Below are 24,059 nucleotides of genomic sequence, written 5' to 3' on the forward strand. Positions count from 1 at the left end.
TTATTAGTTACATACAATGATATTTGTGAGTATAAAATATTTTCCGGGGGGGGGGGGATGCACAATAAAACAAAGCAAAAAACAAAAACAAAAACAAAAAAACACAAATCCGTGTAGATAGCCAAGTACCTGGTGGTGAACAGCTGGGTGTTTGCTTGAGCTCAGGCACAAGCTGTGGACAGGAGGGTTAGTGTCACAGCCAGTAGACTGCAGTGAGTCACATACCCCAGGTCTCTGGCTCCATGTCTATTCCCTTCATGTGACCTTTTGCTATCAGAGGACTATGCTAGGGGAGAGTCAGAATATTATTTTGAGACTTGGGATTAGTACCTAAACCGGCAAGAGAGGAGCTGGAGATACATTTCCTTGAACTTAATTGGCTAAAGGAATCTCCCCTCCAAGAATTCTGACTGCCAGAGGTTTTAAGCTCTTTCTACTCATAGCTCTGTAACACGAAGATGAGCCTCTTACTAGTTCATTTTACCCCGGGGCCTTTCTCCTGCTAGAGGGAAAGTGCGGACATTCAGAGACATGGAGAAAACATAGAAAACTGGACTTTAATATCTCTCTGCTGCCCTCCTACTTCTTTCTTAGGAGTGATCTCTTCTTTTCCTTCCACAGACATTCTGCCTTCCAGAAGAGTCATTTTACCAGATAGAACACAGAATACATACAGTAAACTTTTTGTATGAACACAGAACAAGTCAGCCAATATGAAATCATGACAGCTATAGAAAGGGTCATTAATCTATATGGAGTATAAAATAAGTATCCACTCTGGTGCTGAGCCTTTCTTTATGGCTAGGATTTTCTTTCACTTTCAAATGTGCTCAGTGGAGCATTTACTATTATCATCCCCATTTTAAACCAGAGGAAAACAAGCCCAAAAGATAAAGACCATCAGATTTGAGGACTCAATTACTTAGTAATGGCATGTAACTAACACAGGTATAATTTGGGATTTTTGTCTTTAGTAGAATCTTTTCCATTTTGGTACCATTAAGCTTGGCAAAGGCAAAAGAGACCCCAAGGGTTAACACCTGCTTTAGTCTCTTTTTCCTCTTCCACAGCAGACACCACTCCTGTCAAACAGAAAGAATCCATTTCGTGTTGAGCCGGCGCCCAGGAACTTGTTACAGAGTTTGAGGTTGCCAGGGCAGAGCACTGATTTTTGCAGATCAACTGACTTCATAGATCCAGGTTGCTAGATATTTGTCTAATCTTCTCTTCAAAGAAGTGCCTTGATTTACCTGTTGTGGTCTCAACCAGTTTTCAACCTGGAGACCCCAAGCCTGTGATCAGAAATCTCTTCATTGGCATGCGTCCCGAGAAAGATCCTATAACTCGGAGATCATAAAACTGTATGTGTTTCATTCAGTGTGAAAATGCCAACAGAAACTGCCTGCTTAATTTTATCAACCTTCTTTTTAGAGGGTGTTGACAGCCTTGCTGAGGCAGGGCTAGAAGCTTGGGCTAGCAAATCTGTGTTCTGTGGCTTTTTTGTTAAGTGGCACATCAGGAGATTAATTCAGCCTGAGTTTTGCATTTGTATTTTGTACCAATGCCCAGAGGTCTTAGGAACACAAGAGTAGTTGATACCTATTTATCTTCACCAAGGCATTGTCATGAGAGCCAAGGTGATAGTGACTTTGGTGAGGTCCTCTGAGGAGAGGTAATGGGCAACTGGATATATCTGCTTGGTTCTATTTTCACATCTATCTACTGTTTGCCAAAAGGTTAAGTTTCTCCCATGTCTCTGTCAGCACTTTCCAACCTTTTCCTTCCCAGAGTACCTTTGCTAACACCAAAGGAATTAAGGCATAGCTGGTGGTAGTGATGACGACCAACGTGGCAGAGATGTGTGCTTATGTGTCTATATGCTCCTGGTGAAAGTGTTTTTTTGTTTTTTGTTTTTTTTTTTCCTGAGCCTTCTAAAATGTTATAGGTTGGTGGATGGTGGTTTGGAAGGAGAATTCTGGGTCTTTTAGAAGAATATCCCTTACTGTCAAGTGTGAGAGAGCAGACCAAGAACGGTACTGCATATCAAAGAAATATGAAGTAAAAGAAGTATAATGGAATCCTAAAACAAAAACCAAAAAGACTCCTAATAGCCTGGAATAATCTATCAGAGCAAAGCTAGAGCCATAGGAAAGCCGTTGTTTATTGACCTATCACAGATTCTAAGTTTCTTATCATTTGAAAACTCTGTTATGGTTTCATCCATTACTTTAATGTATTGCTTGGGGTGAAAAATGATAAATGAATTCAAGTCAAGTGTTAAATCTCCAGTTCCAAATTTGTAAATGAGCTTTCCAATGCTATAGTTCCTAAGCTTACAAATAAATACCATTTTCTGAAAGCAATGTCTAAAATAATTATAAAGACTTTTTTTTCTCAAAGCACTCTTGGCTGAAAACGCATGTGTACTTGTGCGCGCGCGCACACACACACACACAATTGCTGTCTTTCTGGCCAGGTTTTCTTTCCTGTTTCCAAAGTTTGAGTTTCTAATATGTGTCAAACTCTGTGTGTTTGACCATGTTAGCTGGATTGTGTCAGTAATCCTAAGGTTTACACAGTTTGTATACCCACTTTACAGGTGAGGCAACCAAGGCATAGAATACTGACACAAGTTCAAGTTGAGACCCAACTAAAAGCTGAGATCTATTCCCTGAGCCTCTGCTTTAAACCCCATCCAATAGTCCTTCCCAGCTAACAAAACTAAACAATGATAAATACTCTATTAGCTGCATTTGCTTTTAGTCATAGCCACATTTTTTAATCTATTTAAATTGTTGTTAAATGTTTTCCTTTTGTTTATCTGTGGAAAACTAGATTTTTAGGCATTTTCCAGTGATGACATTTTTATAGCAATAAGCTCTCTGTGTGTATGGTTAGGTGTATACATGGGTAGACTTACAGACATACAGCTCTATTAAAGGATACAAAAGAAACTGTGATTGCTTCCAACATAAAACCAACAAACAAAAAAGGTTAAGTAACATGGTTAAGGGTAAGAGGACTAATCTGTCAAAGTTTCTTTTATATTTGTTTACTTTTGAGAGAGAGAGAGAGAGAGAGAGAGCATGAGCTGGGGAAGTACAGAGAGAGAGGGAGACACAGTATCTGAAGTAGACTCCAGGCTCTGAGCTGTCAGCACAGAGCCCGACATGGGGCCTGAACCCACGAACCACGAGACCCATGACCTGAGCCAAAGTCAGACCCTTAACCAACAGAGCCACCCAGGTACCCCTGTTGAAATTTCTTTTTTTTTTTCTTCTTTTTTCTTTTTCTTTTTTTTTTTTTTTAAAGATTTTTATTTATTTCTAGGAGAGAGAGAGAAAGACAGCGTGAGCAGGTGGAGGGTCAGAGAGAGAGGGAGTCACAGACCGAAACAGGCTCCAGGCTCTGAGCTGGCAGTCAGCACAGAGCCCGACGCGGGGCCCGAACCCACGAACCGCGAGATCATGACCTAAGCGAAAGTCGGACGCTTAACCGACTAAGCCACCCAGGCGCCCCACCTGTTGAAATTTCTTATATGTACTTCTATTACCTAACCAAAAGCTACTTTTAAATAAAATAGAATCAAACCAGACTAACTGAAACTTATTTTCCTGGAAGAATGTTGGCTTTCAAGTGGACAAGCAATTACCTGGGATAACTTTTATGTCCCTTCAATAAAACATTATTACCCACATCCTATTTTCTGCAAATTATTACCATTAAAAATTAGTTCAATTCCACGGGCACTGGGTGGTTAAGTCACTAAGCAACCAACTCTTGATTTCATCTAAGGTCATGATTTCATGGTTTGTGAGCTCAAGACCCGCATGGGGCTCTGCGCTGACAGAGTGGAGCCAACTTGGGATTCTCTCTCTCCCCGTCTCTCTCTGCCCCTCCCCTGCTTGTGCTTGCCCTCTCTCTCAAAATAAATAAACAAACTTAAAAAATAGTTCAATTCCAGTGATCTATTAATTATATTTAATTCTTCTAGCATGTGTCATAATTTCAGTCTTCACATAAAAATAGTTGGGTTTAATTCAGATACATCCATGCATTCTACAAAGAATCCATGTTTATTAATTCTTACTCAAAAGTTATAAGTTACAAGTTCAAGGTCAGCTTTATTTTGGATTTCCATAGGGCATCACCCGACAGGCTATGTGTGGTAGAGGGACAGAAATTTATGAGAGCTTCATTGAGAGTGTTAGCCAACATCTAGATGCTCTATTTCAGATCTGGGCAACACTATTCACTCACTCATCCATTCATTATTCCTTGCATTGTGCACTATGTTAATTAGGTCCCTTTCAGATGTGAGATTTCCCGCTGGTCCTGACAATATTTGGAGAATTATGGGAGCAAGGAAGGGATTTCAACAGAATAACACAAAAGCTGCTCCAGTAACATATTCAGTTGCTGGGGTCCCAGCTGCTCCTCACTACATACAAAATTGTGGGCATGGCACGCTCTGTAGTGACATAAATACCAGGCATTCTTTCAGACTCAGATGCGACTTCATTGAAGTTTGTATTTGATCATTGAATCCTTTTTTTGTAGCCAGCTGGAATTTTTGGCTGTGATACCCAAACAATTTTTGGATGAATCATTGCCGTGGTCTTTACAGACCTCTCACCTAACTGAATAACAAGATTCGGTTTTCACTTTCATTTTTATTTTATTTTTATTTTTAATGCTTTTCTTTATTTCTGAGAGAGACAGAGAGACAGCATGAGCAGGGGAGGGTCAGAGAGAGAGGGAGACACAGAATCCAAAAAAGTCTCCAGCCTCTGAGCTAGCTGCCAGCACAGAGCCTGACGCGGGGCTCAAACCCACGAACCATAAGATCATGACCTGAGCCAAAGTCGGACACTTAACCTACTGAGCCACCCAGAAGCTCCTCACTTTCATTTTTAAAATGGTTGATTACACCTCAGCATGCATAATCTCTGTTGTGCCTATAGAGGCATAATAAAATATAGATCAATAAAAAATATTCTGCAGGCAGTTTAAACAAACTGCATGTCTGATTGTCAGAGGCAGCACTACTTAAAATGGCTAAGACTCTGAGCTCCAGGGTTTTCCTGCCTGGATTTGAATGCTGGGTGTGCCCCTAGTTAGCTCTGCGTCCTGGTACAGGTTGATTAAATCTCCCTAAGCCTTAATGTACTCATTTTAAAAAAAGAAAACATTTGTTGTAAGGATTGAAGTAAAGAACATGAATAAAGCTCTTAGTACAGTGCATGGTCTTGGGTAATCGCTGTTAATTTTTACATTTGTGCTAGAACATCTGGATGTTGAAGAGGTATGCAGGAGGGCAGGGGTAAAGTTGGAACTCACGTAGCTGCTCTGTAAGGGTGGGTTGCAATAGGAATTTCCTCCAATAGCTCAAATTTCTCCTCTCGCATGCAAAGTCCTCAGGAGTACATTCCTAATCCAGACTTCTACCTCCTTCCCTACAGCCCCTCTGCCTCAGTCAGATGCCTTTACTCAGACTGCTCTCTGTGAACTTTCCCTTGGGGGGAATGCTATGCCCTCTTAAACCCCATTCACATTCCTCCAGCCTACAAAACCAGCTCAAATTTCATAATAGCGAAGCTCCTCCAAAAAAATATCCTTCCCTTTCCTTTCCCAAATGCCAGTAGGAGAATTAAATATTTTTTGCCACTCGTTTTGGTGGTACGTTAGTATGCTAAGCTGCTGTGACAAATGGCCACAAGCTTTGTGGCTTCAGACAACATAACTATGTTATTTTACAGTTTTGTTGGCCAGGAGTCTGACACGGGGGCTCATGTGGCTAAGACCAAGGTGTCAGCAGGGATTTATTCCTTTACATAGGAATCCCCTTTTCTTGCTCATTCAGGTGTGGGCGGGATTCATTTTGGTGCAGCGGTAGGATGGGGGTCATCTTCCTTCCTGGCATTGGCTGGAGGCAGCCCTAAGTCCCCGGAGGGCACTCTCAGACCCGTACACATGGCTTCCAAATGTCAGAACACCAGTGGTCTTCCAGAAAACTTCCAGCCTTTCTCCTGCTGCCGTCTGTAGACTCAACTTTCTGCCTTCCTCTTCCAATTTTAAGGACTCGTGATTATGTTGGCCCACCATGACAATTTAAGACAATCTCCCTATCTTGAGACCAGTCACCTAAGACCCACTGGAGAAGTCCCTTTTTGCCATGTTTAGGATCTGGACATTTTTCAGGAGTCATTATTCTGTCTACCCAGGTCATTTGTTAAAATCCATTTAGGATTATAATGATACATACACATACCTGAACCACATGCATTTATTTTTTTCAATTGCATCTGTGTCTTGCCACCCAGTCAAGATTTTGGAAGTTAGGGAGGGAGCAGGAGAGTGTGTCTTATCTTTCTTCCAGCCCTAACCTGAGCTACCTCAGGGTTTTCAAGGTGAGATGGGTGACTGACAAAACACTTGGCTGATCGCTGAGTCATGGGTTCTAGTGGCTTCATATTCCTAATCTTACATCTCAAATAATCAGATTTATACAGGGCTTATTTTTTATAGGGAGACTGATCTAAGAGGTTCCCTCTGATACAGGTTCTTCCTTAGGCAAATGCCGTGAACTTAACTGACCATGCTTGGGATGATTTAAGTAACAGGTGCCATGATCTTGAAGCTGAACTTCAAGGTTGAGTTTATTGGCTTAGAAGAAAAGTTTATCCTAACAGCATGTTTTAAAATTATGCATCCTAGCAATGGCAAAAAAGATAAAGTGTCCTATACATGACAGACATTTTTTTCCTCCAGGAAACAGTGTTTAAACGTCCTTCATGTTTTCATAATTTTATAAGTGGGCTGATTCTTTTTATCCTGTGTAATCTATTAAAATATTAGAACCTCCTTTCTGAGTGTTTTCTTATGATATTCCCTGGTAATTCTTCCTACTTCTATTCTATGATTCTAAATATAGAAAACAAATTTTTAAAAGAAGCAATTCCTAACCTTTTCTCAAGTTTTTTTTTTTTTTCCCCTGGAATTTTATTTATTTTATTTCTCACCAGGAAACCTAGTTGTTGAAACCCCACTCAAATTCTCCTACCGGGAAGCTTTCTTTTATCCCCTCTCACCTACATAAAACATGAAGCATGTCAGTTATTTCGTATCCCTGGTAACTAGTGCCATATTTGACACCATAAACATAAAATATGTGTGTATCAGATGACTAATAATAGCAATCATTGACAACATGAAATGACAAGGTGACATCGCTGGTCCTTTCTCACAGAATATAATCTTGACCAGTTACTGTTTCCCTCCCACCCACCCCCAACCCCAGCACAGCTGGTTTTGCTCGTTTGCTCCATGTTTATAATGACTCTTTAGATTATGGGATCTGACTGACAACTTTGACTTTAAAGAAACCTTTCTTCTGTTGCAAACCCCGTAAAGACATTGTCATGAAACCCTTTCTTGTGGCACAAAAGAATGTTTCGCTTCCCAAAGAAACAGTAGAGTGGAACTCCTTAGCTCAGAGCTGGTAAGGAATTCCAATGTTGAGCTGACTGTATCTGTAACTCGAAGCATCTCCAGCAAGCCGCATCCCACCTACCACATCAGGTGCAGTTGGCCCGCATCATTACGAAAGCCTTTATCTCCAGGAGTCCTGAAAGACCATGTTTCATCATGATGTTATCAACCTTTGATTTTAGTTTAAATTTTAAAAAGTGGCTTTGCTCGCCTACTCAAATGTCCCTTTGCATCCTCCAGATGCGAAATAGATCCACTATTTGCCTTTACGATACATTTAAAATTCTCTCATTAAGTATTAGTAAACCTTACATAAACATGGGGAGGTGGAATGGGGTAAGGGGTCGCTATATAAAACTGCATTTACATATTTATTTACCTATTAGTCTCTGTAGAACATTCTGTCCCGAGGCAAATCCTCAATATAATAAAATCATTTAGGAAAAAACAACTACCACTAGCGTGCTCTTGGCAACTGATCACGGATCTCAATATTGTATTCTCCCGGAAACCAAAAAAAGAAAAATGATCTCAGAAAGGCCTGTTGTTTTGGCAAGCAGCAAAATGCAATCGCATTTGTACATATTGAACAGCAGTTGGAATTTTATAAATGGTTAAATGCTGGGATGATTCCAGGAGGCATTAGAAATATTAGAGCAGGTGGCGCATTACAGCTCAGCGATTCTGCACAGCACTAAGGGCTAAGCAGCATCCATAGAGAGTACTGATGACGTAGCCAGGCACTTGAGAATATATTTCTGGAAGCAAAATGAGATGATGATGAGGGAAATTGTGTAAAGGACGGTGCCAAGATAGGCATAAAGAAAAATTATTCATCGGGCAAAACAAGTGCATTTGGGCATGGAAGACATTTCTAACGGTCTCTCCACCTATAGAAAGTAGACCCTGTTCAGACTGGAAGAAAAACAAAAGGGTATTAAAGCAAAGGCCATAAAGTACAAGAGTCTAGTTGATATTTGGTCATGCTTTTCTTTGAATACCTTACATTGGAACTTGGGTACACATGTACAAACACACGTTACATGTCTATATACATACATATGTACCTATAGGTCATTGTATAACTCGGCTAATGAATCCTTTTAATGATGATCAATTTTTAAAAAAATTTTAACTTCCTCTTGAATTGTTTCTTCTCTAATCCTCCAAATACAGAGACACACTGAGCTGCACACCTTACCCCATTGTTCCTTTGGCTGGCTCGGAAGCTCAGTGGCTTTCATGGCCCCGCTGTCCAGCGTACTGATACCAGATGGCTTCACATTTGTTTGCTCTGGGACTCAAACTCTGTATACTTCTTATATTCCGTACATCCAACTGCACATTTACTGTCTCCACAATAGATTCCCACAGTAGATTCTTAATCTCTTTCTTCCGCATCGAGATTCCTGCCAGATTTCCCCATTTCTCCCACGTGTCCAGGCTCAAAATCCCCAATATTTTAATCACTTCCTTTCTCTCACTAAGGTCAGCTGTGTCCAGAATCTGCATGAGCCCATATTCTCCCTCACATCTGCCCAGTCTCTTTTGTTGCCATAACCCTAGCCTATCACTTCAGAAGTCAACTAAAGCAGTAGCAATATGATCATCGGTCTGTCTGGCTTTATTCTTTCCCCTCCCACTGTATCCCACAAAATATAGACCAATGCATGGGGCACAACCCTCATGTGAAAACATCTTCAGTGTTTCTACTTTGTTTTTAGGATAAACCCAAACTTTGCCTATCCTTTATCAAATCTAGACATTGAACTCTACCTTTATTCAATACTTAGGGGGAGGGGCTACAAAGTTCTGTATTTTAGGCACAAAATTCATCTTTCCTGAAATGTTCTCTCCACCCCACATCTTTATCATAGTCCTACCCTTTTCCATAACATGCAGTTCAAATATAATCATGTTTGAGGAAGACCAAAAAAAGTTCCATTTAGCTTAAGCTGAAAATATTTTTTTAAAGTCCTTATTCATCAGACCTGTCATGTAGGAAGCTTTTTCATACAATGAAAGCAAACTGTGGGAGAAGTAGGGCGGTTGTCTGCATCTCAGTGTGGGAGGTGAGTCACTTACATGGCATTTCCTGAATGGTGGGTGGCCAATGACCAGTGGTGGGTGGCTTTGAGACCGAAGTCAAGATCTTTGGATCCCAGTCAACATCCCTACCATACAATGTGAGTGGAGGCATCGTGGTATATTCCTTGCATGCAAATGCATGACTATCCGGTGGCCTGGAATTCCAACCTGGCTCTGCCATTTCTTAGGACTGTAAAGTTGGACAAATCACTTAAAATATCTGCTCCATTTCCTAATCTGTGAAATGGGCCCAAGATTTGTGTGAGATCAAAACAAGGTAATGCAAAGAAAATATTTAGCACAATGCCTGCAGTGAAGGAAGCCCTCAATAATGCAGGCAGCTGCTACTGTAATGCCATGACTGAATGACATTGACTTACTGGAAGAATCACCTCCCCAAATGCCAGTGGTCTAAAGATGATGTTATTTTCAACCTTACAACTCTGATTATGCCTATACATTAACTAAGACCCAAGACCCCCCTATTCTAGACAAGATAATTTGATTATATCACTGCAGTCAAATAAGATTACACAAGTCCATCAATTCGTTTCATAGTTGGCTTGTTTTTCCTTGGGCAAACAAAATTTCAACAGTATTTTCTTGGTGGTTAGCAGTGTTTTACTCATCAAACTGAAATTATTTCTTTGCTCCTTATTTCTCTCAACAGGCCAGGAAAATTACAGCTTCAAGTCACACGCACTTCCAGAAAACAGTATTTCATACCATAGATCATTACTTGGCCTGGAAAGCCCACAATTTAATTTTTGTATTAACCACACTAATCATCTCCTTGAGAACCAGATGCCCCATTGCCAGATTGTACCAACAGAGCGAAGTAACTTTCAGCTTTTGGAGAAATTCTAAGTAATTCCAAGCAGTTAGCAGGAAGCAGTTTATGCAGTAGCTAAATGCTTCGTCTGGACTCCAATGTCTGAGTTGAAATCCTGCTTATTACTGCTGTTGGATCTTGAGCAGTACATTTCCATGCTCGTTTCTATTTTATTCTTTTATCTTGAAAGACTACAGCAATATATACGTAAAATAATGCATAATCATTCGGCACAGTTTTTGTAATCTAAGCACATAAAACCTAAATGTTTTATTGTTAATGTGAGTGTTACTATTATGATTGATCCAAAGATGTGCTATCGCTGATAGCAGCTTCTAAATTCCCTGTTCTCTGTGCTGCAGACTTAAGGGTTTCTCCCTTTTCCCAGTCTTTTCCTCAACTAACCTTAAAAGAATCTGGCAACGTTCCAAGTGGGTAAACCCCAATCTGTCAGAGGGCAGTGGTGGGGAGGATGTATACAAGTGGGTTGGAGGTCTTACTCAAAATGTCCATGATTGGGGATATTAGTTCTGGCACTAAGTGACTTCCAAAAATCTGAGTTAGCACATACAATACCAAATTGCAACAGCTGCCAGGCCAGGGATGATATTTGATACCATCTACTGATAAATGACTAGAATGTTCTTTGCCTTTCCATAAAGGGAATCCTGTTAGGTGAACTGGATAACTCTTGAGAGTGTAATAAGACCTGGCAAATCAATACCCTTCTGGAGAACATAATCATGCTTTCTGGAGCCACACCATAGTAGAGCACTCAATTATTTAGAGGGGCTTTTGGGCATCCAACCCATCAACTCTTGGATAGTGCTTCAGAAGTCACGAGCATTGCTTATCTGAGCTGCTTAAAAGGGGAATGTCTTACATCACACTTTGAAATGGATAACAAGTAATGCCCTGAAGTTTCTCCAATCATCCTCTGGTCTAGCCCTTGCCTAATGCTGTGGAGACATATAGATAAAGAGATGTTTGTGTGCAGAATTGACAGTGTTTTCTATTATATGAAACTTCTCCTAAGTTATATGTGCTCTTGGTGAAACGAATTTCTGTAAGACTGTTGTCTGCTGTACTAAACCACAAAGTATTAGAAAGAGGATACTGCAGGGAAAATCATCATTATTTATTTTGTCTGCTTTTGGTGGCCCACAAAACCCTTGCACAAAGGAGTTAACTTAATTCTTTTAATCATCTTGGGTATGTGCCAGGTGACTTGCCGAGACCACATGGTCAATAAATGTCCAACCATGACTTGAATCCAGGGCTTCTGACTTCAAATTCACAATGCTTCATAATACCTCATTCTACTTAAGCCATGGATTGTTATCTATAGAATTGTAGGTCTAGTAAATAAATTAATATCCAATTATTTAGGATTTTTAAAACCATTTTTTCAGCATATATTATGTGCCAATTTCAAATATGTTTCCTCACCAATTCCCTGTTGTCTACCTGTCAGCCCCTTCCACTCCATTCATTTGGCCATGTCTTTTCAGTGGCCTAACAGTCCTGAAACTTCATTGTATGGGAAAGAGCCTTGCAGTGTTTAATAAACTGCAGATTCTATGCCTTATTGCCCAAGAGATTGTGATCCAGGTGGTCCAGTACCACATCCTGAGAAACCTGGCATGCAGCTCTGCTCCCATATCTACCCTAGGCCTTTCCTCCATGTAGATTCCTAAGCCAGACATTTGAACACTACCACCACCCAACTCCCTCTGCTCCTGACCTTCAACAACACAGACATGAGTCCTCTCTCCCTATTCTTCCTACCTCCCATCCTTCTCTTTCTTCATTTCTACTATCATAAAACACCTCCTGAGAAAGATAAGTTCAGAGTCCACCTATTCAAGCAAAACTCTATCTGGTCAGTGTCCTAGCTTATTAATTATAGCACATTTACCTTTGGCTTCAGAGTACCTTCCCCCAGGAGCTGATCCTCTCTTCCCCTGGGCCTTCACCATCTCCACCTTGGGGTAATGATACTTTAGGGCTTCTTTTTTAAAAAGTTATGTTGGAAGGTCCATGGAATATGCAACCTTTATTGGATATTACACCCTACTCAGAGATTCATGAAATTTCCAGCCTTGATTCTTGCATCATCCTAATCCTGGTTACAAATGTCCCAAACTAGAGATCTGCCATGTAGGAAAATGTATAAGACATTAATTCTTTCAAAGCATCCTAAGTGTCTTAGTTTCCCTCCATGGCTGGCATTTAGTCATTCAGCTCAGATCACAGGGCCTCTGTGTGTTCTGCCAGACTGTTATTAAAAATGTTGACTAAGTATCTGATGACCTGAAATTACTGATTCTCCATCTGCAGGTGATGGTTCTTGTAATTGCTGATCTGTGGTTCATTACAGGAGTACATCAACAACTTTATCTTACTGGCTGGAGGGAGTAAGAGTTCAATTACTCTATAGCTGACCTTAGGATGACATGACATGGGCTGTGGGCATCTTCATGACTGTTGCATCACAGCCAAGCCCTAGTCTGACATAGTAAATTGGTGATCTGACTAAATTCCTTCCTCTGTATCCCAGCCAGGTACCCACAGGGGCTATTTTGGACCTTACCAATAACTTCGATGACTAAGCTATGAGGTACTGTACTTCTGACTTTGGCTCTAATCTCCAGACTGCAATCTTGTTTTCAAAATCCTCCTAACCAGATAGGACTTCCTAGACCAATCTGTAGCAGGTCCTACGTCTTCATCTTCCTCCTCTCACACCCCTAACATTGGAGATTCTGGCGATCTTTGTGGAGTCATGCTTTAGAGCCAGATTAGCCTCTTTGAATCCTTACCCTACCCAAATTTCTCTTCTTTCCAACTACCTAAAGTGTAAGGATCCTTCTCATCTATTTCTACTGAATTTTGAGAGAAGTCATTCATCTTTCTTCTACATCACCAGAAGATACCATCAAGTTTTGACTAAAGCTTATCATGTAACTGAAGTCTGATCTCTTCTCTCTAGCAATGGTGGGCTGAGGGTTTGACCCAGCCTCATGTTCCCAGAACTAGGATGGAATACATTTGGTTGGCTGATTGTGGCTAAGAAATATGGAGCAAAGGGTAAGTTAATTTATAGCCCAAGTGTGTGGGTGAACTGAAAGGCAGGGTAAGTCTAAATCCTCTAGGGACGAGGAATAAGTGAAATGCCAGAAAGGCATCTGAAACATACAGTTGGCTAAAACAAATTGAATTGGAACCTGAGGGTGAAAGGGTAGGTTTATAATAGTGAATTTTGAAGGCAGAACAGAAAGTTCCAGGAAGCTACAAAGCCCAGAGGGTGTCAGCCTTTTAAAGAATGCTCACGGCAGAGCATTCTTTGGGAGGCAGAATTCAGGCACACTGACCAGCTGGAAGAATGCTGGATTGCTCTTACTCTCAAAGAAGCATCCAGTCATTCTAGAGCTTTTTGATAACTTGCCCAAAATGACTTATTTCAGCTGAACAAACTATACCACTGGCAAGGGTACTTGAAACAGATCACTAAAGTACCACACTGAGTACTCTGGATTGAGTAAAGAAGTTTAAGGTTTGGTTAAGCTATAAGCTGTAACCATATTACCTTCTGGTACTTTAGCAATAATATACCTACTCATTTTCAATGCGGTGTTCTTGTGAACATGGTAACTAGATGATACTTTCTATTTTTCTCTCCATTTAAGTTGAATACACTTAATACATTTGAACAAATTATCTTCTCTAAGAGTATTGACTCCTTGTCCTTCTTGAAAAATACATTCACAACTAGCAAAGAATTAAAATGCAGGAGCCATTAATCTCAAGAGAGACCATGCATAGATAATTCCCTCTTTCCCCTTACATTTCTCCCAAGGGATTTCAATGTGCAGGGTTAGGAAGTAGCTACTAGTCTGTGTATGGCTTAATTGCTCTTAGTGTTGACAGTGTTTACCTATGCTGTAGCAATAAATTCTTCACAGCTAGGCTACTCATCTTAATTTTATGAGCTAAGGCTGCTAACTCAGCGTTTTCTAGCCCAAATAGCCATTAACTCTTTGCAAAGATCTTAGATCATCTATCACTATAACCTCTTGGAGGTATTTTCTAATAGGTGTATCTCCTACCCCCAAAGTCAAAACCCAAGGGAAAAGCCATCAGCAAGTATTATATTCATGTACTTCCTAGTCTTTTAAATTAATTACCCTAAGAAAAACATTAATGGCAAAAACAATAAAATAAACAAAAGGTGGACTTGGGGGAAGAGAAAGCCAGGACAAGGAGTGTATTACTTTCCAATTGCTGCTATCACAAATGACCACAAACATAGTGGTTTAAAACAGCAGATTTATTGGAGTTCTGGAGATCAGAGTCTGGAATGGATCTTTTGAGCTAAAATCAAACATGACAGAGCGGCATTTCTTCCGGAGACTCAAAGAGAGAATCTGTATCCTTGCCTTATGCAGCTTTTCATGGTCACATACATTCCCTTCCTTTCCTCCAAGCACTTCTGACCAACCTATGCTTCTATCTTCCATCTTAATACATCCTCTCTGCTTTTGATCTTCCTGCCACTTCCTTATAAGGACTTTTGTGGTTACATTGGGCCTACCCAGATATTACAGAATAATTTCAAGAGTTCAAGAATTAATTCACCCCTGCAAAGTCTCTTTTACCCATCAGGTAACATATTAACAGGTTCCTGGGATTAGAATGTGGACATCTTGGAAAGGGGCTATTTTTCAGTTTACTAAAGTGAAATTTTACATTGTAAATGGGCTGGGATGACATCATTGAATTTTATAAGACTCACTGTCCTACTTTTTGTTTGATTCTGTTGGAACTCAGAACACCAGGAAAATGGATCTGCCAGAAATCCCTTCTAGACCTTGATGGAGCTCAATGTTCAATTTACACAAAACCACTCTTATTCCATTATAATGTAACACTTTCATGTATTAGAGTCTTTGTGCAGGTGCATTACGTGTGAGTGTGTGTGTGTGTGTGTGTGTGTGTGTGTGTGTGTCTTCTTAAATAACCTCTATACCAAATGTGGGGCTCAAACCCACAACCCTGAGATCAAGAGTCACCTGTTCTACCTACTGAGCCAGCCAGATGTAGACCCCTCTTTTTAAACCAGGCACATTACCTTTGTGTAAAATGTCCTTGCTTCCTAAATTGTTCTAAATAGTTTACAACTTGCAACTTAAGACTTACTCTTTTCTTCAGTGCACTCATTTCCCTTCTTTTCCCCACTAAGAGCAGGTGATATGATCTTAGAGCTCTTTGGCACACCCCCAGATAAGACAGATCTGAAAATACAATTACAGTTATACATGACACCCTGCACTCAGTTGAAGCAGGATCCATCATAATGTCCCCTTTAATGTACAAAAGTCCTCCTTTTCATTACAAAGTGAAATACAAAAAAAATATTTTTTTCACTATTCATTCCATTCCACTTTCAGGTGATTTTCAATTCTTTTCTGTCTGTATGAGTAACATGAAAACATGTTACTATTGAAAATTAAAAGCAGGGATGCCTGGGTGGCTCAGTCGGTTAAGCATCCGACTTCGGCTCAGGTCATGATCTCATGGTTTGTGGGTTCGAGCCCCACATCAGGCTCTGTGCTGATAGCTAGCTCAGAGCCTGGAGCTTGTATCAGGTTCTGTATCTCCCTCTCTCTCTGACCCTCCCCTGCTCATGCTCTCTCTCTCTCTCTCTCTCTCTCTCTCAGAAATAAATAAAAGACATTAAAAAATTCTTTAAAAAGGAAAGAAAATTAAAAGCAGTAAATATATTTTTCAAAAGTCCTATTCAAACTGAGTGGGCTTTGAAGATTTCAATTTTTTTCCCAAAGTGCATCACAGAAGACTTTAATGATATTAAATATAACGTATGTGTAATATTTAAATGCGAGAGGACTCTTAGTGATATTATTCTGTGTAGACCTAACAATAATAGATCTTATTGTAGACCAAATATCCTTCACTCTACAATCTGTAACTTTAAGGGAAAACCTAAGGAGCTTCAGTTGCAAATGATCCCAGATACAAGTGATTCTTGAAGGATGAACAGTCACCCTTTCAAATTAACTGTTGTTCTTTGCCAAAAGGAGCCATGATACGTATGTGCCAGATGAATCCAAATGGTGCCTAATGCCCTACACCACTTGGAATACCATTTATGAGCCTCTCTCACCCTTGTTATCACTTTTCTCCTCAACCTTGGTTGGTAGAGAAATCAATGGTGTAAACCCCAGGGATATGGTAGCAGACTCTCTTCTACACACATTTTATGTAAAATTTTAGAATACTAATCCAATAACTTATGTTTGGGTCATGTTCATATAAACATGGACATCATGACAGTCTTTAAAAGAACCATGTATCCCTTCCCATTTTCTGTTTATTTAGCCCATGTTTTCCAGTGTGCAATGCACACCGGATGTATGCAACATAAGGCTTCATAAATATTGCTCTTACATTCCTGCACATTATTTGGCATTATGTGGCCATAAGAGAACAAGACAGTAGGGTGAGTAGGTTTTGTGGCAAGGAATGAGCCTGAAGATATATAGCAGAATCAGTCTCTAAGATTCCTTAGATCCAGGATTTGGTGCTTTATACTGAAAGTAATTAAGAACCAGAAGGATGTGTAAGCAAGGAATCCCATAGCAAGGCAGTGAATAAATTTGAGGGGGAAAGGAATAGCCATTAAATCTCAATTTTGGAAACCATTAAAATAACGTGTAAACATGTAACATCTACATTTAGGTGTTTTTTTTTTTTTTTTTTAGAAAATGTGCAGTAACAAAGACTTAAGAGTTATTCTTTGTAATACTAGTCTTCAGCTACATTTCACTGAAATAGATCAATGATTAGGTGTTAGGGGTGGGGGCGGTCAGGTTTATTAACCCATTATCTAATTATTCTAAAATGTCTCCTCCCTGCACAGAACCTTATTAATGTGAATAATCAGTAGTTTGAATCTATGTAAAACTGTATAACAGCAGAAGCATTGTATGTATATATGGTTCTCTATGCATGTGTGCCTGTATTTGTTTGTGTATTTCTGGGTGTGAAAGATCTACCCGAAGTGGAAGGAAGAAATAGTACTAAGGGTCAGGGTCAAGTTCTTCCATTTTAGTGTTGACTGATGACCCAACTAGGTATAAGTATAGTATAAATGCAATTTGATTTTAACTATTTTTATAGAAAAATATTTTTTCCTAGTAGCTTTAAATCTGATTATGTTTTACTTTTCAAAGCCAGTGTCTGATCCCCTAGGGATAATACATTAACTTCTATTTGCATTGAAATCTGTAAGGCCTGTTCCATACAAATGCTATATATTACCTATTAGTATGAAGAAGGTAAGCCATTGCAGTATGCATCATAGAAAATGAATGGGCACCAAAATCTGAATATTATTACTAACAATCACAGAAAAGAAAGAAGACCTTAGTTAAGTCTATGAACATCTGGCAGAGGGTGGGAATATAGACAGGCTCTCTAGTCCAAGGAAAATATTGATTCATTCAAACACACCCTCCCACCTAGTAAGAAATCTACACCTTTCAGATCTGTAGATTCAGCACATCAAAGTCTGATCAGGAACCTGTGCAGACAGCTATTCTCTCTCACTTATTGCTTGTGGCTCAATTGTAGCTTTTATTAATCTAGAGAACAGCCAGGCTTCTGTTGTATCAGCAACAATCATTTTGCCTTTAAAACCTATATCGGTGCATGTGCCAGAGTTACAATAATAAAGAATCTGACCCCAGTAAAATCTTCCCTCTGCTGGGGGATAGGGTCTGTCTTCAGTCAGAAGTAGGATGAGAGGAAGGTACAGGCAATGACAAATGCAGTGTCCAAGTGTCTTATAAAGGAGACCCAGTAAAGTCCTAGATCACCTTCATCTAAACAGGGAAATAAATGACTAAGCTGGGTTTTGTTTTGTTTTGTTTTTTTTTCTAGGAGAGCGAGAGAGAGACAGCATGAGCAGGGGAGGGTCAGAGAGAGGGAGTCACAGACTGAAACAGGCTCCAGGCTCTGAGCTGGCAGTCAGCACAGAGCCTGACGCGGGGCTCGAACCCACGAACCGTGAGATCATGACCTAAGCGAAAGTCGGACACTTAACTGACTAAGCCACCCAGGCGTCCCTAAGCTGTTTTTAATAATGGTCATTCTTGTGCTACTGGGAGAGGGTAAAAATGGGGCATGTTTTCACTTTTATACATTTCATTTTGCATCTAGTCCCAATCACTGATAGTTAGAATGTGACATAATCCACTTTGCTGGAAAATACGGAGGACAATATGCCTCTTTCTCTACTTAGGATTTGCCATTGAGACTTCCACTTTTTTTTCCCGTTACCCCAATTGCCCAGTGAGGAGCAAAACCACCTTGTATCAATGTGGGTTTCTCCAGCTGGATAAAAATAGCTCTGTTGGATGAAGAAATTAGAATCTCATGACAATCACGTAGAGTTATTATTATTATTATTATTATTATTATTATTATTTAAATCCAAGCTACTTAACCTACAGTGTAATATTAGCTTCAGGAGTAGAATTTAGTGTTTCATCACTTACATACAACACCCAGTACTCATCCCAAACAAGTGCCCTCCTGATGCCCATCCCCCTCTGGCCCATCCCCCTTCCCAACACCTCTCTAGCAATCCTGTTTTTTCTCTGTATTTACGAGTTTCTCATGGTTGACCACCCTCTTTCTTTTTATCTTATCTTTCCTTCCGTCCTCCTGTGTTCCTCTGTTTTCTTTCTTTTTGAGGGTAACATGATCAGGGTACAACAGGATGAAATTAACTCTATGTCTTTGCTGAACTCGTTTAATTCCAGGAGTAGCATTAGATGGACGCAAAACTTTGATGTAAGAAAACAATAATTCCAAGATTAAGTCTTGTCCAGCTTGCCCAGTTCCTCCTGTTCATTTATAAATTTCCTGGTTGCGTGGCTGCCTGGGACCGCCCATGCTTTGATTTCCTGATCATGCGGTGACTGATGGTAGTTTAACATTTTAACCGATTCCATTAATTTTTACTGCCACTTTTTGATGTAAACACCAAAAAAGAAACCTGTCAGCCTGCTACAGATACCTGAAGACCCACAACACAAAGGCAGTATAAGTTCAGTTGCAAGAGCAGCTCAAAAATATTGAATGGAGAAATGTGGCCTGCATCCAAGGGGCAGGCACCAAGAGGAGAGGAGATCCTAGTCTCTTTCTTCAAGGAAGTCCATGTTCTCACAATTAACTGAGAAAGAGCTTCCAAGGAGAAAGAAGGAAGGGAAGACTTCTGCTTTAAGATATTTCATTTTTTTCCTCTGTCCACTCCCCTTAGGTAACCTTCAAGTAATTGACTACTTTCAGATTTTTGTTTTCCTAAACAAATGGGATCTTTGTGTGTAACTCTAAGTTCCATCAAGGGGCTTCTAGAGTTCCCATAAAGGTAACCAGGCTCAGATTTGAGTTGGGTTTCTGAGACAGGTCAAAAAGCTGTGGCTCTTCTAGAAGTTGTTAGAACAATTACTGACATCTTTTATTACACGTGCCTAGGAGTCGAGAGCACAGTGTAGATACTTTCCACTTCTGACTGCTTGGGGTTTAACAGGCACCATGGTTCTCAATCAGGGTGAAGCCCTGCTCTGAAAGAAGGTGGCGTCAGAGAACCCGCATCACCACTCACCTGTATCAGGTTATAGCTCAAGCGGAATAAGATGATACACCAGATTCCCCGAAATAATAATGAAAAAGAGCTAGCTTGCTTCTGTTCCCAGTCATGCCTGACTTGTGTACAAAGAGAGGAATTAGCCTCCCTATTTGTCTCTTTCTCCATTTTCCTGAAAGAGGAAAACTTTTTGCAGTGGAAACCTTCATGTTAGAAATAACTGTGAAAATGATCCTATGATATGCTCTAAGGATCCTGGGCACTAGGTAGACCATGTCTGCTTTCAGTGCTTTTTTGTTCTGTTTTGTATTTCTCTTTAACTTTTCTCATCCCTGCATGTGGTTATCTTTGTAAGTTTCCAGTGGTCCTCTGGAAAGCAAAGAGCAGCAAAATGACAAGTTTAAAGGACAAAATGTTAGCAGAAAACCTAGTCTATTTTTCATCTACGTCCCTATTGAAATATTACAGTAATTCCTGTAATGAGTCAAAGGAGTGAGTTGGTGTCCACAGAATTTCTAGTGCATCGGATTAGAGACACTAAATCATAAAGTAATTTTCTTTCAGTAATGGTAACTACATAACTTTGACAAGAAGGAGATTTCTGATGGAGGAAGACAGCAGGAGGTGAAACTTTTATCCATTTCAGGTGGCTAACACCACAAGGATGTTTGCCTGATCTCAGAGAAGAGAGATGCTATTATTGTTTGAGACTTGAAATGACACTTCAGATTTAAATCTTCAAAATTAACGGGCAAGCTACTTATTACTCAGGAGGCAAACAGTAAAAGAGAAGGCAAGTAGGTATAGAGATTTTAGTTGCTTGGTTAATCATCTATAGTGAATTACCTATTCAATTGAATGGTGAACCTTTAAAAAAATTTTTTAAACAAGTTAATCAAATTCAAATGCCACTCTGTGACAAATTTTAAAACTATAATGGAGAGGTAAGTTTAGTTGTAGAAATGTCACTTCTGAGTAAAAAAAGCTGGCTAAAAAGTATAATTTTGCTGAAATTTGAGCATGCTCTTGGCTTATCTGAAAACCGGTCCACTTGAAAGTGGTATATCCTGAAGTATTCCAGGTCCATGGATGCTACAGTTACATGATTATATTTTATATAAAACGTGAGCATTCATAAGAGTACCATGAGGCTATAGATCAGGAATTGGCAAACCACAGTGCGTGGGCCAAGTCTAGTCTTCCACTTGTTTTTGGAAATAAAGTTTTGTTGGAAAATGCTGCAATCACTTGTTTAGATGTTCTCTGTAGCTGCGTTTGCACTGCAATGGCAGAGTTGAGTGGTCTTAGCAGAGAATATGGCCCGCATGACCTACAAGATTCATCATCATCATTTTACAGAAAAAGTTTGCCCAGTCTGTGGAGAGTGCTGACATTCTAGAAAAATGTGTAATTACTATTTCTATTTTCCCTGGGTGGGGAGGATGGCAAAGAAACCATCATGTCTGTGTGTGTACGCGTGAGGCAGACAGATGCATTGATTAGCACTCCCCACTAAGAAGTAAGTTGGCATCGCTGACAGAATTAGTCCTTTGTCACAGATTTTATTTCTTCCTGCAGTCAGTATTTCACGTGTTCATGCTGTTGCACAGAGGGAGTTCACAACTTAATATAATTAATTGCCTGTAGAGTAATCAGCAGTCATTTAAAATTAATGACTTGAATTGCATATTTATCCTGAACTAGGATCATAGTGTATTTATGCCAGTGGTATGTTTTTATTGTGTATAATAAACAAGCAGAGCATCCTGGGAGACCTTAGATCATAGTGAATAATTGAACTGTGGTATAAAACAGAGTTCACATCTTCTGAAAGTCGGGACTTCCATCTAGCGATCTTCAGGCACAGCATGGCACTCAAGGCCAGCAAAATTAGGTAAGTGTTGATTGTGCCTTAAACTTTTAGATCTACCCAGAACAATTTCACTCTCACCACTATCTTATCCTGGGGAATATTATTGAAACTGCCAAGTTTTATTACATATATAATTAAGCAATTACTGATTTCACCTGCTCTGTTGCAAGCCTGAGAATAGCTATTGAAACAAGAATATGAAGCTGTCATTCAAGCTAAATCAATAGTAAAGAGAGAGAGAGAGAGAGAGAGAGATTAGAGGTGATTTGGGGATGCCAATAGCAATGGATCACTCAGCAATCATTGAACTTGTTTTGTTTTTAATGTACATGAAAGTGTTTGTGATTATCTCATGTAGACTTCACTTTAACTCTGTGAGGGAAGATTAGGCAAAGCTCAGCATGGCCAGTGTCCATTCATGGGACAACTTTACTCATCAGACTCCACACCATCAACCCAGAGCCTGACGCAGGGTTGAAACAAACCGTGAGATCATGACCTGGACCAAAATCAAGAGTTGGACACATTAACTGAGTCACCTAGGCTTCTCGAAGAACTCCTAATTTAAAATTTGATTTTCTGTAATATCCTAGCCAACCTGCCAAAGAAAATCCACTCACGAGGAGTCACGTTAGGTACCATAGTTCCATGGAAACTACTTCACAATTATAAGTCTCTTTTCCTGGTTAGTCCCTTAGTTTTCTATTGCTGCTATCACAAATGGCCATACACTTGATGGTTTAAAACAAATCAAACTTTATAGTTCTAGAAATCAGAAGTCTTAAAATCAGCCTTATTGGGCTAAAACACTCCATCAAGCAGCACTGAGTTCCTTCTGGAGGTCCTACGGGAGAACAATTTCTTCACCTTTTCCAGCTTCTAAGACTGCATTCCTTGGCTCATGGTACCCTTCACTCTTCACAGTCAAGGCTTTCTCATACTATATCCTTCTGATATGGAGTCTTCTGTTTCCTTCTTCTTGTGATTCCATTAGGCTTATCTGAATGATCCATGATAACCCCCCTCTCTTAGAGTAATTTAATTAGTAACCTTAATTCCATCTGCATCTTTAATTTCCCCTTGGTTGTGTGTGGAGACATATTAACAGGTCCTAGGGATTAGGATGTGGACATCTTTGGGAGGGCATTAATGTGCCTACAACAGCCATTCTGTCAGGTACTGTACTAAAGGTTTTATAAGACTGGTTAATGCTCCCAAATGTACTATGAGGGAAGTATTATTAAGCCATGTTACAGATAAGGAAATGAAAAGCCCTGCATTTCTTTATGCTTTCACTGCTTTCACGCCGATGAGATCTGGCCATTGGCAGAACACTCTTTCTACCACCCGCCATTGAGTTCTGTTTTCTTGTGTGAGATCCTGATACTTCTCTCGGATGCCCCTGTTTCTGTCCTTCTCCTTAAAAAGCACTGGCCCCAGGGGTTTGTCCAGGTCACTGTGAGATGCATGTATCTGTGTAGATACTCAAACACGTTGCCCGAGATACACTTTCCTCACTTTGCTCTGCAGCAGCAATGCTGGGGAAATTAAATACTCAGGCCAACGCCCACCTTCAACGAGAAGCATTAGCATCCCTTGCACAGAAATCTCTGTGAACACAGAAGTAGCTTTGGATCTATAAACGGACTGATGGTTTTGAGTACACACACAGCTACCCTGAAAAGGCTCCTATTTCATTCACTTCTTAATGTCAGCATGATATTGAAAGATTTCTTCTATGGGAGTGAAATTACTCTGCTCCTATAGACTGAATTCTGTGGTAAATGTCATTGGTATGTATTTCAATGTGTTTGACTCATTTATGGAGGTGTTGAAACACTGGGTTTCATGAATCAGATGTTACTGTGTTAATAAAATCTGTGGCTGTAAAGTTCTAGGTCTGGAAATTTAAAAACACAGAAACAAGATCTAAATCAGTTTTACCGAGTGACATCTTACAAGCAGTCCAAATTCTGTTTAATAAACGCCTGCATGTTTTTATGGGTAAAGTAATGCTAAGTTCTATTCTTACACCTACAAGGTGATTCTGCAAATGAAACTAAGTTTACAAAGTTCAGAGGTAACCAGGCAGAATTTAAACT

Source organism: Hyaena hyaena, unplaced genomic scaffold (genome assembly GCF_003009895.1).
Source record: "Hyaena hyaena isolate Hyena2069 unplaced genomic scaffold, ASM300989v1 scaffold_39, whole genome shotgun sequence".
Taxonomy (NCBI): domain Eukaryota; kingdom Metazoa; phylum Chordata; class Mammalia; order Carnivora; family Hyaenidae; genus Hyaena; species Hyaena hyaena.